At 31.7% G+C, this 17,724-nt stretch overlaps 1 protein-coding gene across 1 annotated transcript in view; it reads left to right on the forward strand.

Moving 5' to 3' along the window:
• The first annotated feature begins 10,928 nt into the window (after positions 1 to 10,928).
• LOC111425984 (Dipeptidyl peptidase 10) overlaps positions 10,929 to 17,724 on the forward strand; it is a 77,436-nt gene continuing 70,640 nt past the window's right edge. Inside the window, exon 1 of the mRNA XM_023060346.2 lies at positions 10,929 to 11,046. The gene's annotated coding sequence lies outside the window, so the exon portion shown is untranslated. The remainder of the gene's footprint in view (positions 11,047 to 17,724) is intronic.

A 17,724-nucleotide genomic window follows, 5' to 3' on the forward strand; every position in this document is an offset into this window, starting at 1 on the left:
CTAGTTGTCACCTTTTGTGTCTATAAATATTTGTTCTGGGTTTGTATCCTTCATTACCTGAAGTGTTATTATCTCTGAAGTTCTCACATTTTTACAATGAGGTCGTTCATATATTTTCTTTTCTTGCTTCTGCACATTTTTCTTGCCTCCCCGAATTCTATTTTTCTGCTATATACTTATTGTACTGTGTGTATCTTTCTGCATTCTTTATCAAACAAGGTTGCCCTATTATTTCTCATTTATTTGCCTATTGTCGCCATTACTGCTTCCTGAGTTATTATTTTAATTCCTTTCCAACCTATACTGGTTGATGCGCTTGCTCTCCTTATATTAGTTTTTGCATTTCTCTGTTTTCCAGCACATTCTTGCTCTTGATTTAACGTCCAATATGATATTAGTTACTCTTTTATCTCTAACTACTTGCTCTATTTGATTCGCCGTGCTGTTCCTGTGTAGCGAGGCAATTCTTTAGGTTTCTAAATTGGATATCATTTACAGAAATGTGTAGTTTTTACTTCTTTGTTCGAGCTCGGGTTCGGCAAAGATGGTTTATTATTCTTATTATCAAGTAGGATCGTTGGTCCTACCCCAACCTGGAGAGTCAGGAATCCTTCTGTTGGAATAACATATCTTAGCCAAGGTATTTTGGTTTTGAGGTGTCGAAGGTTTGCCTTTCCTATTAAGCAACAATATCCACGTGGACTTGTTCTTTCCTATTTGTATTCCTATTCTTCCTATTTGTATAAAAGAATCGATAAGGATGTTGTGAATGAAAGTTTATGTAATTACCGAATTTTTTTTTGTGTACACATCCAAAGTACAACACATAGTCCCAAAAGAGAATGTGTAATTTACCTGTTCCACGAACGAACACCACTTGTTTGTTGTAACAATGCTAAATGGTAGTGAGCACGCAAACGGGCGAACACAGACCTGTTTAAAAAACAATACGGTCACCATGCGATATAACGTTTACTTACTTGAAATATTCACACATGCCCTTGTTCGCACGTAAACCTACGCCGTTACGTTGCAATCTACAACCCCACATTTCCTCCCCCCACTTTCATACTCTCGCAACCGTTTGATAGGATCGCGCTTTCAATGTAGTCCGGAGGAAAGCCTTTTCGTAAAGGAAATGGAACGGAGCGAAGAGGAAAATGCGTTTGGGCAAGTATACGATATTCATTTTATTCAAGATATAACATTTTTCACATAGCTACAAAATATTTTATGGTAACGTGAAATTGTACTTAAACAGTTTCAGATTTATTTATTGCTTTCTTCCAAATCCTTATTGACCGTAACATTTGAAATTATTGAATTTGTAAAATGCATTTAGGTGTAAAGACATCAGTATTACGTTTGTAAAGCGATTTGCGACCTAAATATCACGGACAACAAACCAACTCACGAATGAACGACTTTATGGAAACATGATCGTGCTAACTTCTGCGTCGGACCCGAAACATTTCATGCAAATGGACGCCGAATCAATATTTACCCTCCTGCTGTAAGCAGATACGATCTCCTCTCCAGTAAGTGGGGACCACTTTTTGTAACTGATATAAACACATTTTAAAAAAAGGAAAAAAAAAGTTAATAAAAGCGATTTATTATTTATTAAATAATAAGGTTATTGCTGGAAATAATTCGGGTAGTTTAAGTAAATAAAACAGCACCTTCCTCGTAGAGACAAAGGTTTATTATTCAGAACACGCCACAATAGTATATCTCGATAAGCAAGTCGTGTCCTGATTATTGCAATTTCAATCAAGGCACAGCGGGCCAAACTCAAGAAGAAATACAAAGCTTTTTCACGGACCAACGGGTTAGGTTGTAATTTCGATTCGGAAATGACCTTTTCACGTGCTCGACCATAAAAGAACGAACGGCGATAATTTTTTCTTCAGGTTTAATTAACCCAGCATCCGCAAGTTTTCATTTCGCCGATAACAAAAAGTAATTAAAAAAATCTCTTTAACATTTAATTAATCGCATTCTTTGCGGAATACGTGGTTTTGTCACCTGTGTTTGTTAAGTTAAACAAAAGATAATAAATCAAGTTATATCTTGCGTTCGTTACGGAACGTAACGTTCTGTGTAAATAAAACGTTATGAAATGTAGAATATTATTTTTTGTACTAAAAATACTCGGTCATGCTAGTTTCTCTCTCAAAATATGGATGAGTCATTTTAGAAATCATAGGTTTAAGGGACAATATATCTAATGACCTATCTTTACAAATAAGATAATAAATTTGTTTTAAGTGGAATTAAGTTCAAGATAGCAAAATACGTAACTAGGTTATTTTTCGAAACTAATTTAAAATAAATTTTATATTTAATTTTAGCAGAACGAATATTAATTTTTATTTAGCTACGGAATTTTCAAATTCCTTTTAACTGCTTTACATAGGCAATAGCATTTCAGTTCTCAACCATACAAATCATAATTAGTTTTTCCCACAATTTCCAGAAATATTCCATAATTCCAGCAATTGTTGTTTTAGCATTACCACATGCAATACTGGAAAACGAACGTTACCTTTTTTGGATAACCCAACATCAGTTAGTTTTCGGTATAGCTCCATGAGATAACGCCAAGAATATTACAACCGATACAACAAAGCATACTGAAAAACATATATTATACAGCAACGTGCTGACCAATTTGAGATTGATAAGTAATCTCGGTTTATTCGGACTAAATCATACATTTCCCAGTTTAATTAATGCCGGGTTTTCGGTTTTAAAAATCATTTCATCGTTGTATACCTAAGTGATCTAATTCCTAAGTCTTCATCAAATGATTTCATTCTAGTCTTTGAAATGCATCTCTTATCGTCATTTTCACGTAATAGCTTCATTCAAGTTGGGGTGGTTGAGTGCTGTATTCCTATTGGTAAATTATAATAATGCATTTTCTATTCTTGAACTGTTACAACGATTATAATATGCACCGGCTGAACCAAATGTGTATTTGATATACTTGATACAGGTTCTTATACAGACAAGTGGTATTATTCAAAATTGATACAAAAGTAATAAGAAGCCACCTCATAGTTGATGTTGGAGGTGTTTGTGTAGAGAATCTCCATTAGCAAATATTTTGTCTCGGAAGGCCTACCATTCCATGTGGGTCACTTACGGTCTTCTATATCTTCTAATTGTCGCAAAGTGTATTGCGGGCCAAAAATAAAATTTTATTGTAGACTTTGTTTCCTATCATTCTTTTAACAATGTATAGTTTTTCATTAACAATATCTACTCTTCTGGTAGAAAAGTGGATACGGGATATTCGGAGAGCAGTATGAACTTGTATACAAACAGTAGCTAGCGTGCTACCTGCAATATCTAGTCTTCTATTTAAATTTCGAGACTTCCACTAATAGCGTCTTGACTGTTTAGTCAAGACTGGTTAGCGTCTGTTTGCGATGTATAGTCTTTCATAGGCAGTATCTTATCTTCTATTAGCAGATTTAAAACGATCTATTCGGGGTGAACGGTCAAATAAGCACAGGAACAACTTTTTACAATTTGCTAATATATTTCGGTTGTCGAATTACAACCTTCATCAGAGCGAATTACATTAGCTGTTAAAGAGAAAAAAATTTTCTTAAAATGGTAGAAGTTTTACAAAATAAGTTGAAAAACTTACTTGTTTATGAAGTGGATAAACCAAAAACATTATTGAACACATTACATAGATATTATTACGTTTAATTAAATTAAAACTTGGAATTAAAAGTTAAAATCATTGAGACGAACGAGATACACGTTAAAATTTTACTTTCGTTTTTTCTTTTTTTTGGTTCTGAAATTCTAGTTTTATTTGAACAAAAATGGAACAATACGCCCAGCGCATGCGTTAAAATATAAAGAGAAAACTGTAATTGAAATTCAAACTTTAAAATTTAAATTGATGATAAAAGTTAACATAACTAAATTTCAAGTAACCCCAGCGATACAAATTCACAATCTGCACACAAATTTAGATTGTTTAAATTAAATAACATTTTTAAAATATTAATTTGTTGAAAAGTTAAACATTAAATGTAGGAAAATTTTATGTAAACGGAAAAAACAAAATGTCTAGGGGGCCAGCCTATTCTTGCTTTTGTCATTAGAAATGATGTAAGCATAAATGCTGCTTAAGGATTGTGTATCCGTTTTGAAGTTAATTGAGTCATCAGTGTAGTTAATGTAAAGAACTTCTAAGAGGTTTCTGTTATGATAGTTCTTTTCAACGTCCAAAACTTTGACATTATCAAAGTCAAATTTATGTCCTGTGTCTGTGGTATGTTGTGATAGAGCACAGGAGGTTTTTAATAATTAATAACCTACAATCGCTTTTGTGTTTCGAAATCCTCCTTTTTAGTCACTGATTAGTTTGCCCAATGTATTTGCCATTGCATTCCCCACACGAAATGCAATAGATAACACCTGATTTTAATAGTGGATCAGTGCTGTCCTTGACTTTAGTGAAATATTTTTGTAATTTGTTATCGTAACAATCCACAACTTTGATGTTGTCAATATTCTTAAAGACTTTTTTAATTTTACCCGTAAGTTCATTTACGTAAGGAATTTTACGATATTTAACAATCTGTTCAGTTGTGTTTGTTGTTGTATTTAAGATGTTGGTAGAGAATAACAATTTATTAACAAGTTTTGCGGGATACCCATTATTAACAAAGGCATTGCTTAAAAATCTCAAATTTTTATCAAGGAACATCGGATCACTAATATGCATTATTCTATGTTTCATTGTCAAAACTGTTGCTATCTTGTGGCCAAAAGTGTGGTTTGAATGAAAGTTTAAATATCTTCCAGAATAAGTAGGCTTTCTATACCAATCAAAAACGATCGAGTTATCCAAGTTTCTGATGACTTTAGTGTCAAGAAAGGGTAACCCCCCCGTCGACTTCGTGATCAAGTGTGAATTGTATGCTAGGGTGGAAACTGTTAAATTGATTTAAAATTGCTCCTGCATCGTCTTTGTGGACACCCAAAATTAGATCGTCTACATATTTTTTGATGAAATTAATTCTGAAGTTTATGTTATTTTTCTTTAAAATGTTATCAATGACGTGGTCCATCACTATCAGAGCCAGTATCGGAGAGATTTTGGAGCCCATAGGGGTTCCTTCAATTTGACGGTTGATTGTTCCATTAAAAGTAAAGACTGAAGCTTCAAAGATTAACTTCAAACCCAACAAAAACGTGTCCTTATCCCAACCACACTGGTCCGCTACTAAATCCCATTTTTCCTCTATAATTTTATTGACCAAGTCCAAAGGAATCACCGTAAATAAGCTGATAACGTCAAGGGAAATCAATATGTAATCCCGTGGCAGCTTGTAACCTTTATAATCGTTAACAAATTGAAACGTGTTTTTGATACTATAATCAGTTCTGTCGTTAAAAGCTAAGCTTAGTATGTTTGCCATATAACCAGACAATTCATAGGAAGGGGTGCCCACAGAAGAAATAATAGGTCTTAAGGGGTTATCTTCCTTATGGATTTTTGGAAGAAAATACGCTTTGGCCAAGACTGAATTATATGTTTTTAATTTTTTAGCTTCGATGTCATTAATGAATTTTTGTGATTGTATATATTTAATAAAGGTGTTAATTTGTTTTTGAATGTTATTCAATGGATCTTTTTAAATAACTTTGTATACTTCATTATCACTAAGCATTGCGATAGCTTTATTTATATAATCAGTTTTGTCCATTATCACTGTTGTTGCCCCCTTATCGGCCTTAGTAATGATAATATTAGGATTATCTCTACTGTAATTTTTTGTGGATTTTAGCATTGAAAAAATTCTGTTGTGCAACCCATCATATGTTTCCCTGTCTGATTGGAAATTGGTTATAATGTTTGTTATTTTAGCTCTAGCTAAGTTTTTTTGTTCTACGTTTAAATCTCTAATTAAGTTTTCCAAAAACATCAAAAACCTCTTCAAATCAAAATTATGTTTATTGACAGGAAGATGAAACTTAGGTCCAAGTGATAAAAGAGTCACAGCTTCCTGGGGAATTAAAGTGGTTGTTAAGTTCACCAACCATTTTTTGTTATCTTTATAGAACTGGATTTCCCCCCTAGACTTAGTCAACAGTGAGGTTATTTTTTTACAATTAGACTTTTTAACATTATTAAAAACTTTGTTATATTTCAGTTTTAGCGAATCAGTGAAGGAAAGGAACAAGTTTTCAGTTAACCTAAACCTTCTATTAGCAGTACCGTATTTTTTTTGGCAGTATTTAGTCTTCTTCCAGCAGTATGTAGTCATATGTAAACAGTATCAAATCTTCTGCTAGCAGTATCTTATCTTCCATAAGCTATAAATAGCAAGCAGTATCTAGTCACATTCTACATTGGAAGAATATTGTATAGTATTGACCTAGTCTTTTATTAGCAGTATCTAGACCTCCTTTCGCAGTATTTAGTCTTCTACTAGAAGTATGTGATCTTCTGCAAACAATATCTAATCGCCTTCTAGCAGTACCTAGTCTTTTAGTAGCAGTATCTAGTCCTCCTTTCAGGGTATTAAATCTTCTCTCAGCAAATGTAGTCTTCTGTACATAACATCTTGTTTTCTCCCAGCAATATTTAATCTTCTGGTAGCTGTATCTAGTCCTCCACCAACAATATCTAGTCTTCCAGTAGCTGTGTCTAAGCTTGTACCGACGGTATCTAATATTTCATTAGCAATATGTGGTCCTCTGCCGGCGGTACAAGATCTCGAAAATTAAATTAAATACCTACGCAACTGTAACAGTTTTCAGTTATAGGATTTCCATAAACACACATTCACAACGTTATTAATTATAATTTAGAACGAAATTCTATTTATAGACTGCAAGAATCCATTACTTCCCCGGAAAATTGATTGGGACGATTCTAAACATCCGTGAATATATTAATTGTTGTTCGCGGGATGACTTCAAATATGTTTTATTGTTAGATGAAGAAGTTGTACTGCTTTTCGAACTACACGATTTTGTATAACTTGGAGTTTCTGTACATAACATTTTATAGACATCATTAGATATCGTTTACTCTCTGTAATCGATATCGTTCATGTACATTACAAAGCTTTTTCCGTACATCCAAGATGACAGGATCTTGAGTCAGACACGAGTGTCACTCTTGCGATGACGGCTCTGGAAGTAAAACGGTGGTGTTTGAGTTTGATTTGGACCTTTCTCTTCCATAAAAAAGAGCAAATCAGAGACCTGCGCAGCGAATGGGTCACATAGTGAATCATATTTGCTGATTCGTTACTTCGGTGTTGCGCTCATTCGTCAATAGTTACTGTAAATCATGTTGTGTGGTGTTCTTTCGTAAGTTACTATATTGTCGACTCCGAAACCTGGAACAAATGGCTCACAAGTCGAATCATATTAATCGATTCGCTGCTACTATGTTTTTTTCATTCGCCAATAGAACTGTGAATCATGTTGTGCCGTGCTCTTTCAAAAGCAGTATTTAAACGTATTGAAATTTAAAATTTTGCTGAAATGTGTAAAATTTGTACAAAGTTGTCTAAAAATTATCAAAAATATTCAAAATGAGTTTAAAAGTATTTAAAACCACAAAATTTGTCCAAAATCATTTAATGTTGACTAAACTTTTAAAAAATTGTCTAACATAATAAAAATGTCTCTATGTAAAGTTATCTAATTATTTAAAATCGCAAAAAGTTGTCTAAACATGACTTAACTTTCACAAAATTTTGTAAAAATGATCCAAAAATTATAAACATATACGTGACATTATGTAAACTTGTCTATAATTGTTTAAAATTGCAAAATTTGTTCATCTAATCTTTCACAAAATTGTCTAAAATGATACAAATTATCTAAAATTAAAAACTAGAAGTAACATTAGTAGTAACATTAAACCTATAACGAGAAACTTTCGAGTTTGGCAGTGCGTGTTTTAAAAAAGTGTTAGCTTCCGGAACGTCAAACGCTTTTTCAAAAATCGAAAGTATCTAGTTCTAGGTGTAGTATTAGTTTTAGCGATAATTCTGGTTTTAGTTTAGTTAAAATCATTTAAAAGTGTGTCCATAATTACCTAAAATGATCCAAATGTGGCTAATATTGTCTAAAATTTAACTAAGTTTAGATGAATTTGGACATATTTCGCTCTTAAGCAATTTTAGACAAGATTAGATAATTTGAGAGACTTTGTAAAATTTGAATAATTTTAGTCATAAACAATTTAGACAATTTTGTATAAATCATTTGAGACAGTTTAGTTTTAGACAAATTCTGCGCTTTTAAATAATTTTGAAAAAGTTAAAGCTTAAATTTTGTTAATGTTAGACACGTTTTGAATATTTTAGACAATTTTTTATAAATTTACCAAACTTTAGATAAATTAAGAAGTTATGCACAATTTTGGAGAAGTTTAGATATTAGCCATATTTTGATCAATGTAGTCAATTTTTTTTTTACAAGCTTAGACAAATGTAATTTTTGACAAATTTTGGTCATCTTAGACAATTTTGTACAGGGTCTGTCACGATACGCTGAGTCTATATCTATGTGGCAAACTACTGGCACTATTTTTGTGAAAATTTGCATATAGGGTTTATCCAAGATGTTCGTTTCAACTAAAATATTTTCAGTTTTCTCCAACTTCTGGTTAAATCGGAAATGGACCCCAACTTCGTTATTTTAAATGAAATGTACCAATTTTTATTGTATTTTATACAAGTCATCATACGTCTAGACCATTTTTGAATTATTTCAGTTTTTTCGAAAATTTTGGCAGATGCAACCCGTCACAATAAAAATAATTTTTCGACATTACACTCGAGGCCGGCCAAATATTTTCAAAGAGGACCCATAGCTTAGCACATAACCCTTGAAATGTTTTTTAAAAAATTATACAGGTGGTCAGAAATTTACGCCGACTTTCCCTATCTCAAAAAGTCGACAGCAACCCCATTTTTTTCCTTCACCAGCGTATTGTACACTGAAAAATAAAGGAAGTTTGTCATTGCATGCCTATATCTAAAATGAATGGCCTTCATAGAAACTTGAAAAAAATGAAATTTTTTTGATTATTAGTAAATTTGATATGAAACAAAAGCTATTGTGCACTAGAATGTAAGGAGACTTTGTGATTAACATCAAAACGAAGGAGTTTGCTACTTTCGAAGATACAGCGTGTAAGTCTCTGGAACAAATTAGTTATAGCACATTTGATGAGGTACCGAATTCTAACGTTCTGGCTTAGTGTAGAAACAGTTTCAACGTAGGATAATCTCAGCAGTTTGTTGTATGATAGTTGTTGATATGAGTGAACTTATTCGGATTTACTTTTACTCGCTAACTGTTCAAACCAACATCAATAAATGATATTGTAGGTTTTGGGATGCCATTTCAGAAGATGTATCAGTAGCCATAACTACAGTGTTGTCCGCTTATGTAGCAATGATAGTGTTGTTTGTGGTAGGCATGTCAGCTGTGTATAGAAGATATAGGGTAAGCCCCAAAATATTACATTTTGTTTAACGAAACAGTATCTCTCCGTCAGATATGATTCCAATAGTGTACATACTGGATAAGGTAGATAGGTTTTAAGTTTGGACATAAGACCGACATGCCATACTCTGTCGACACGTCTAAAAAAGCTGCTCTATGGCATCTCTAGCTGATCTCATTACTCTGCGCACTTGTTCTATAGTACCATGCTGTTTTCTAAACCTAAATTGATAGTTAGGAATTAATTTTTTATTTACTATGATGCTCTGAAGTCTCTTCAATACGAGCTTTTCGAACACTTTTGAAAGCAATGAAAGTAAACATATTAGGCGGTAGGAAGTCACGTCGCTCGTGATTTTATTTGATTTTAGCACCATAGTTATCTGGGACACCTTCTATTGTATTGGGAATGATCCTAGTCTTGAGATTGCGTTAAAGATAAGTTTGAGTGTTTTAAGCTCAAATAAATTTTTAGAGCTTCTTTCAACAGACGAGTAACCCTATTCAGTTTTGTTTTAGTATCAGGCGATCAAATTGTTTTTCTTAACATTTTTTTCTCTCTAATTATTTTATTATGATGCTTTTTGAAGAGTCGATATCCATGCAGCTTTTTGAATACATTTTGTGAACTCACTTCACAAATACTAATTTAAGCTAGATAAATGAATAATCCTGTTGATTTTTGCATTACAAATAACTGATTTAAATTTGCAGTTTTAAAAAAAATCTTTTAATTTTCCGGCGCATCCACCATTTCTGTATGAAAGCAAACAATAAAAATTGCCTTTTTTTTGTAAACTTAATGAGTATTTAGTTTACTTGTACATGTTTAACGTCCGACAGAGATAGATACAAATTGGTCCAATTCATTACAAGCCTCATGTTTGACGTTTAAATTTGCGTTGCTTTTATTGCAGTTGAACACGTTACTGAAATGAAAGCTTCGATTTGTTTGTTTTTCTAGTTCCAATTTGGTCGCCCAATTAAAGGAAATCCACTATACAATATATCGATTAGATATAATATTCATCGAGAACTAAAATTATAACTTTATTTATTTAATAATCGTTTTAGGTTGTATATTTCTTATTTTATTTCAGGGTTATAAGAGGGGGATTTTGTTTGGCAGTTTCTTAACACGGACATCCACTCGGCGTTCGAACGAAAAAGTTTCGCGACATATGAAAGAAATCTCATTCCTCAATTCAAACGTGAAGTAGATGCAAGCACTTTGAGTTACTGAGTTCTTCAACATATCTAAGAAAGCGGTAGAAAGCAAACGAAGACGACGGCAGGTTGGTCTACACATAAAAGAAAACGCATTGAACACACTGAAAAAAGGACGTATGAAATAATAAACGGACTTTGAGGGCGCAAGCGCGGCATCTCCCGGGCTTCAGGCAGTCCAGCCGCCAGCGTCGATACGCAAAGACGCGTCGCGACGCCAGTCTACCGTTGCTCTTCAACAGAGTCTTATTGCAACCTGTTCCCGGTGAACCTCGACAGGTTCATGAAATAAACTCACGTTTTTAATCGGTGAGTAACTTTTAAAAGTAATTGGATTCTTTTTTCGATTCATATTTAATAAAGTAGATTGATTATCGAATATCAATATGATATTATAAATGCTAAGCATTGAGAAGGACCAAGATAAGTATATTTATAATTATTTCAATCGATTATTTGTTGATTAATTAAAAAAAAAATTTTGTATCAACAAGCTTTTATTTTTTTTGATTCCATTTATAACTGTATACCATTTTTAGATTACATATATAAATAAAACCGCTAAGTAAAGCCAAATATAAGAATCGATAAAATAAATTACCTGCATTGAGCTTTTCTATTTATTTTTTCTATATCATAATTTCTTAATCAATATTTACTTTATTGCATCAATTTCTTTCGTGTCAAATTAATATATCATATAGTTCCAATATTAGTTTGTAACAATGAAATTTTATCAATTTGCAAGTTGAATAATTTGGGGATGAATCAAATCCGAATTCCACGAAACTTAATTGGTTTGAATTTTAAAGTCGGAGTGGAAATTTATGGGATTTATGCAACTCATAATCACGTAAAAATCAACCGAAAACTTTTGGGCTAATTCTCCGTGTAGCACTTAAATTTTAATTAAAAATTTTATCACCTTAAATATCTAACCCAACACTAACCAGAAACTCTTCGTTCGAAGATTACTTTCTCACTTGCTTTTGCTTTACCCCCGCTGTATCGATTTAATAATTAATCCTAATTAGTACAAAGTAAGCTTAAAATCTGTACATAATTAAACTTAGAATTAGTGCTAAACGAGGAAATGTGTTTAATGGAGTTGTTAAAATCGGAGTGTAATCACAGAGTTAAAAAAGTGTTTTAGTTGTCCCAAAATATTTCCCAAAATACATTATCCAAACATCTCTCCGCGAGGTGATAAATTTCAGAATAGATAACCAAAAGATATTTTAAAAGGAAAAAAAATATAAATTGACGTCCACGGTACCGAAAGGGTTTCTTAAAAGCCAAGAAACCAATCTTAAATGAATTAAAAACGTTCATTCTATGTCAAAAATTCCTTAACCTCCATCAATCAATGACAAAACGGTTTACATGTTAAAACTTGAATCTTTTTGGGGATTTGATTTGCGGCCCATTACAGGCGAAAAGTAAACAGTTTTAAATAAAAGTAGACGCAGACATTAGTTTGCGTTCAGTTATCTCGCTCTCATTGTTTATGTTAGAATTAAATTTAAAAATTTAATGGGTTAAAAACTTCCTAAATTCAATTTGTAGGATTAAAATTATCATTGGGTTTAGTTCAGTGTTTTAGAAACGGTACGCAAGCAGAAATTGAGTTAAGTAAGTTAAATATCGCCGCAGTGTTGTTCATTGCAACTGACACCGACTGTATTGGTACTAAACAGTTGCTGTGTTGCAGCTTTGCAGTTTACTTAGTTTAGAAAATTTCTAGGATTGCACTCCGTAAATGGTCACAATGTGAGCATCGTCGATAAAACCACGCAGTTCGAATTAATAAAAAGAACAAGTGGCTAATAGAACCCACATTTTTTGATTTACGTGTTTCAATTAAGTTAACTGAAATAAATTTGATTCTTGCTCACCATGAGATAGATTATATTATAGTAATCAACTCCACCTCAATGGCTGGATATTAAAAAGATGTTATTTTCGTTATAAAAGCGATTAAAAAAATCGTATCTCAAGAACAAATTGAGATAATATAATGAGATAACCAACCTTCTAAAGCAAATTTAATGTGTCATAAATAATTTATTATTTCCGATAAACATCGTTGTTATGACTATTTATATCCAACTCTGCGTGTTTGATTGATATAGATTTTAAGAAGAGAAATTGAAAAAGTTATATCTCAAGAACGAATTGAGATATAAAGATGAATTCAAAAACATTTTAAAGCAAAGTTTATTTAAATTTAATATTCATGAAGTAATTTTTTTTTTCCAGAAACATCGCCTGTATGATTTTTTTGTTCTTTTATTTACACATTAAAAGTAGCGATTAAAAAGTAATATCTCAAGAACCAATTAAGATAATACGATGAGATAACCAACATTTTAAGCCAAACTTAATGGAAATGAACTGTGCCATAAATAATTTCTTATTGCCGATAAACATCGTGATTATGATTATTTATACCTAACTCTGCGTGTTTGATTGATACAAATTTTAAGTAGAGAAATTTAAACAGTTATATCTCGAAAACGAATTGAGATATAATATTCATATGCAAAATGCCAGAAATAAGTTATTGCTTTACATAAACATTGCCGACATGATTTCTTCCTGTACCTCTATTTATTTTTTAAAATTAGCAATTAAAAGTTTCGTATCTCAAGAATGAATTGAGATAATACGATGAGATAACCAATATTTTAAATCAAAATTAATGAAGATGAAGTGTGGTATAAATAATTCCTTATTTCCGATAAACATCGTTTATTTATACCCAACTCTGCGTGTTTGATTGATATAGATTTTAAGTAAAGAAATTTACAAAGTTATATCTCAAGAATGAATTGAGATATAATATTGAATTAAAAAACATTTTAAAGCAAATGTTATTTAGATTTAATGTGCATGAAATAATTTATTATATTCCATAAACATCGGCGGTATGATTTTTTTTATTCCTTTATTTATATTTTAAAAGTAGCAACTAAAAAAATCATATCTCAAGAACGAATTGAAATAATATGATGAGATAACCAACATTTTAAACCAAATTTAATGAAAAATAAGTGTGCCATATATAATTTCTTATTTCCGATAAACATCGTTGTTATGATTATTTATACTCAACTCTGCGTGTTTGATTGATACAGATTTTAAGAAGAGACATTTAAAAAGTTGTATCTCAAGAACGAATTGAGATATGATATTGAATTAAAAAACATTTTAAAGCAATTTTTATTTAGATTTAATGCACAAGAAATAATTTGTTATTTTCCATAAACATAACCGGAATAATTTTTTTCAGTACCTCTATTTATTTTTTAAAAGTAACGATTAAGATTATCGTATCTCAAGAACGAATTGAGATAATTTGATGAGATATCCAACATTTTAAACCAAATTGAATGAAAATGAAGTGTGCCATAAATAATTCCTTATTTCCGATAAACATCGTTGTTATGATTATTTATACCCAACTCTGCATGTTTGATTGATACAGATTTTAAGAAGAGAAATTTAAAAAGTTGTATCTCAAGAACGAATTGAGATACAATGATGAATGAAAGGTCATTTTAAAGCAAATTTAATGAAAAATAAGTGTGCCATAGCATGTATATATAATTTTTTATACCCAACATAGCATGTTTGAGTTAGATTTAAAGAAAAGAAATTAAAAAAGTTTTATCTCAAAAACGAATTGTGATATAATGATAATTTTTATTTTAAAAATTCATACCAATTTTCAGTAATAAACTTGTTATTAACCTATCAGTTTACACCACATTAAATTGTAAATGCATCGTATGGTATATTCTCATACCCACATATTCGTATAGTTACAACAGTTTCGAGTTGGCAACATAATTGGAAAAGTTTGTTCATTTAATCATAAATACATATCACAACACTCAACAGACTGACTCTCATTTCCGGAGGTATTTGTAGCGAAATTGAACAGTCAGTATTGATCTATTCTGAAGAAAACTATTGCCACATCAAGATTACTTTGCGGCTTTATTGAGAGCTATTATCTTTCCGCAAATATAAAGGTAATAACTAAGATCATAAATTTTATATAAACCCGTCATACGAACTTTTAAAATCGTAAAATGTTTAAAGTAAATTCTTCTTTATTGGCGATATAAAGTTGATAATATAAGGAAAGAAACATTTCTATGGTGACTTAACGAGTTTAGTTAAGTTTAAATTTGAAATCGCAAATGATGCTATAATTAGAGCGCTATTTCAAAGCAATAAAATATAAATATTTAAAACTAGCTGTCACCTTTTCTTCCAAACAAACGTCAATGGGCTTTCAGTACCGTATCCTATGATCTTATGATATTTTTGTATTCGTTTATTGATTTTCCGGCCATGCCAATTTTTGCTGGCACCAACACCGCCGAGAAAACGAATCGTCGCGACGCCGCTTTTTGAGTAAATCGCAAAGTTATGTAAAAATTTTAGGTAAAATTTCTGCTTTCTTTTTCGATTGATTTTCCTAAAATAACCAATTATATCAGATTAACGTAAATCGTAAAGTGTATCTTAAACATGTTCAATACGGTTAAAGATCAAATAAGAGTTTATTTTTCTTAGGTTAAAATACACCAACTGTTATCACATGAAGTGAATCAATAAAACAACTTGTTGAAATCGTTGACTTTATAAGTACATCATTTGTAAGCTTTGATCAACAGGATTTCGATTTTATACGTAACCTACATTTTTTTTCCTTTTTAGATTCCTCTTTTCATCGCAGCATCACGTCGCGAAGCGTGTGTAAAGCTTTGAAAAGTCAAAGGTTAACCCGAGGTGAATCTGCCTCGGAAAATTTCATAACGAGCTCACCTCTAATATCTCGCATTCTACTACCTACTACTACTTATATATATTTACAAACATCTCGTTAATTCGAAGCTGATATAAATTAAAAACGGATTTTTTAATTTAAAACGTATCCGAGTTTTGAAGCAAAAAGGGTTGAACGTAATCCGTTCGTCGCAACTAGTTTAAATTTAATGCCCTTACCCTTATTCTCCTAAATACGGGATCAAATTAAATCCATAAATATTCTGTTGAAAAGGGGTTCAAAACCGTTTTCGTATTTAACGGGTAAAAGTGTTAATTCCCGTTTTGTATCGATTTATTCTTAAAACAAGAATTAATTTGAAACTTATCAAAGTAAAAAATCGAAAAGTATTGCAGTGACGTTAATAATTCAGCGGCAACCAGACTTCAGAGTTCAGTTATATGCGATTAAGGTGTTGACGTGAAGTTGGTAAACGCCGAACTTGCATTAACTCAATTTTCCACGTTTAACTCAAAACGAACTGATACCATTTGTCGCCAGGTGCAACTCGCAGATAACGGAAGTTGGTGCCGCATCATATATGACACTGTAACGTGAAAAACTGCGCAAACACGTCTGGTTAGAAAACCGAGCCTCGTTTATCTTATGAATTCGCGGGCCAAGTTTTATTAAATCTTGACGTCTATTTAGCTTAAAACTTTATACTCTTGCAGTTTAAACGAAACAGCGTCGGATTTTTAATTAAAAGCTAACAGGATAGAAGAACTCGGTCCTTTACTTTACAGTTGAATAACTATAGTGTAAAAATTTAATGAAAATTTATATTAAAAAATAATTGTGGATTCACATAACCTTATGTGATCAGAGAATTTTTTTTAAATTTTGAAATTTATGATGAAATATTCTGGAACTCCATCTTTGAAGAATCAATCATAAAGAGGTGGCTTAAATAGTCATTTAAAAAGATATGTGTAAGTCTTCAAAATCCTATTAACAATGCAAGAGTTGTATTTCTACAATATCCTAAAGATATCTTGTTGATGATTAACGATGAGTTGGATTGGGATAGCTAATTAGACATCAGCAACAAGTTAGTTACTACACGATTTTACCAATATGTGATAATTTTTGTATTGTTTATATATTTTTTATCGGCAACAAATATCCAGAATGGAACCTATGCGACGAGAGCAACAAACCTTCCAGTAACAAACTCGTTGTATTTAGAGAATTTAGAGATAGCGGAATATTAAATACACCACTAGAAATCCTTATCCTGGATTTTGTCCTGATGATATCTGATATCCACAACGAAAAAAAATAGAGTGTTCCGAATACACCTCAAAATTACCAAACTTCAAGCTTGTGTGCAGCTGTTATAGAACCTAATTTTAAAAAAAGGTTTATCAATTTGGAAAGAACACACTTCATTTTATCTAATCCGGGTTTAATTGACTTTTCTCAGTACAACACTTTTATTTGGTGGGAACAGAAAAACTAAACCCGTATCAATAATATAGAAAATTTTCTGCTCTTTTTATCAATGCATAAAAAAATCAAATACGATGTTTTAAAACCATTTTTTTTTTGTAAAAAATCCTTGCCGGTGCGTTTTTGGGGCGCATTAAATCACTTTCGGGTTAATAACTTTCTTGTAAGATACGATAGATTCAGTAATATATAACTTTAGAAGGTTACATGGTTGCACAAGTATTTTCTCAATTTAACACCCATCTTTCTCTAAAATCCGTTTTCATTTCTCCCACTTCACACATTTCTCATCTACCTCAGTCTTTAACTTTACTTGAATCATTATCTGATTCGCCACGATGTTTATACAACTACAATTAACCAAAATGTTAGATAGTTATGTTAGAAAACACTTCCGTTGCAATAACCATCAATTTACAAACTTCTCCATTTCTCCTCTTCTTTCTTCAATATTATACATTATTACCCAATCCATTTAATAGTAGTTGTGTGAGATAATTCTAGTGGTTTCTTTAAAATCCGAATATCCTGCACTAAGCACGTTGTGGTATACAAATTAGTTGTGGGAAAGACAAGGAGTAATTAAGTCTGAGGTTGTAAGGAAAAAATTTGGAATTGAAGATGTCTTGAGATTTCTTAGGGGATGAAGAAGAAAATGGACTGGACACATTCAAAGAGCTGAAAAGGTCAGAGCG

Source organism: Onthophagus taurus, chromosome 7, assembly GCF_036711975.1.
Source record: "Onthophagus taurus isolate NC chromosome 7, IU_Otau_3.0, whole genome shotgun sequence".
Taxonomy (NCBI): Eukaryota; Metazoa; Arthropoda; class Insecta; order Coleoptera; family Scarabaeidae; genus Onthophagus; species Onthophagus taurus.